Below are 289 nucleotides of genomic sequence, written 5' to 3' on the forward strand. Positions count from 1 at the left end.
ACCTTCCATGGGGGAGAGAGGAGCCCGGCCCCCCGCCGCCAGCACCTTCCCCTCCCTGCCGGAGGCTGCTCCTCTCCTGAGGTAAAAAAAACCCCTCCTGCCTTCCCCGACACCAGGACTCTTGCGAGGGAGGGGGGACACCGCGAGGGCACCCGACAGAGAGCCGGGGCCTGGCGAGCCGAGCCCGCCCGCCCCTGCCCCGCTGGATGCCGAGTCCTTAAGGAGGAGGAGGAACAACACACACACTCGCAAATACACCGGCATTTCAGCTCGCGCGCTTCCAGCTGCG

This window comes from Nestor notabilis, unplaced genomic scaffold (genome assembly GCF_000696875.1).
Source record: "Nestor notabilis isolate BGI_N333 unplaced genomic scaffold, ASM69687v1 scaffold14140, whole genome shotgun sequence".
Classification (NCBI taxonomy): domain Eukaryota; kingdom Metazoa; phylum Chordata; class Aves; order Psittaciformes; family Psittacidae; genus Nestor; species Nestor notabilis.